The following is a 1,570-nucleotide window of genomic DNA, read 5'->3' as shown; positions in this document are numbered from 1 at the left end:
CATATAATGTATGCTCATAGAGAACCATCAGCTGACCATGTAATGTATCTCTATGGGCATTGTGGATCTCTATGGGACTCATTGTTTACTTTCAGTAGCGTGACATGAGCAATGAGCACTAATATCTCAACAGTGCAAAGTCTGTCAAAATTATTATGTATATGGACCGTTGTACAGTATATGATCGTAAATGAACTTCTAACTGGGCTTATGATGCTAAATACCAAACTACTTCATTAAAGATGTGCGTATGTACTGTACTTGTGCTTTTCAGTAACTCCTGCTGAAGTATGTTAAGAATACAACATTTAAGATTTTCAGTTTCAGTAGTATTGTTGGTGCTGTGGCTTGGTGTGCTGACAGGAATACAATATTTCAGAATTAAAGCTACAGTGTGTAACTTTTGCCCTGCAAGTCTGCTACGAGATAGCAGCGAGGGAACATTCAGTCTGCCAGGGTAAATTCAGTCTGCTTCAATCACAGTCATGGTTTTTGGGGTAAATAAACCTACTCGCCCAAATATATCTGTAGAAGAATGCCCCGTGTTGCTGATTGAGTCTTAGTGCAGCACGCTTTGAACCAGGTGTGACCACACCTCTATAGGAAGAGTCACCTCAGGTGTAGTTTCCTGACACCACATTTTAGAATTGCTGTAGCAGAGCCAAACATAAAAAGACAGATATCACATAGGAGCTCATTCATTGTTCCCCCTTGATTCATAATTTTAATAGAGATATTGAAATGTTTAAAATCTTTTTAAAGTCTTACATACTGTAGCTTTAAGAAAAGATAACCTTTCTTGTCTAAGACATTTTAAGGGGATTTAAAGCTTTGTAAAAAATGTTACCTCTATACTATTAATTTAAAAAGTCATTTATATTTGCCTTCATATCAATTTGCTTTACATTGACAATTTTGTTTCCTCATCTTTGTATTAAAGTTGAAAATGTTCAGGTAACCACACTGTAAATGTCATCATAGAAAATAAAGATTATTTGTGTTCATTTATTGGGTACTGTTGTAATTCTTTGAACAGTTTCTGATATCATCAGGTCTGTTGTTTTCGTAATCACAACCTTTCGCTGCTTGTGTTAAGCCAAGTAAGTATTGGGTGGGTGGCTGGATGGGCTTGTTGTTTGCACCATAGCTCGAAAACAAATAACCCCATGATGTTCATACTTGTTACATATATTCTACCCAAAGTACCCTGGACCTGATTATATTTTGGAGTGGTTCCGAATTACAGGGCGGATCCACAAATTATTTTTATCTTTCGTTATAATGAATAGGATTTATTAATACTTGCGACGGACCACCAGAGGGCAGCAACAACTACCTCTCTCCATTGCATGATTTTTCTCACACTGTTGCTATATCTGGCGACTTTCTAGACCCCTTTGGCGACTTATTTAGTCAAAAGCGACTAGCAACGAATCTAGGGAGTTTTTCCTGGTCATTTAGGGAATGATTGTGTTGACAAAGCTCTGCAAAAGCATCTAACATCTAACATATCCCGTTCCGCGGTTCACGTTGCAACCGAGCTCATGAGAGCTGAGTAGCCTACAGCGAG

Source organism: Borostomias antarcticus (assembly GCF_949987555.1).
Source record: "Borostomias antarcticus genome assembly, chromosome: 1".
NCBI lineage: Eukaryota > Metazoa > Chordata > Actinopteri > Stomiiformes > Stomiidae > Borostomias > Borostomias antarcticus.
Note: the sequence above shows the minus strand (reverse complement) of the source record.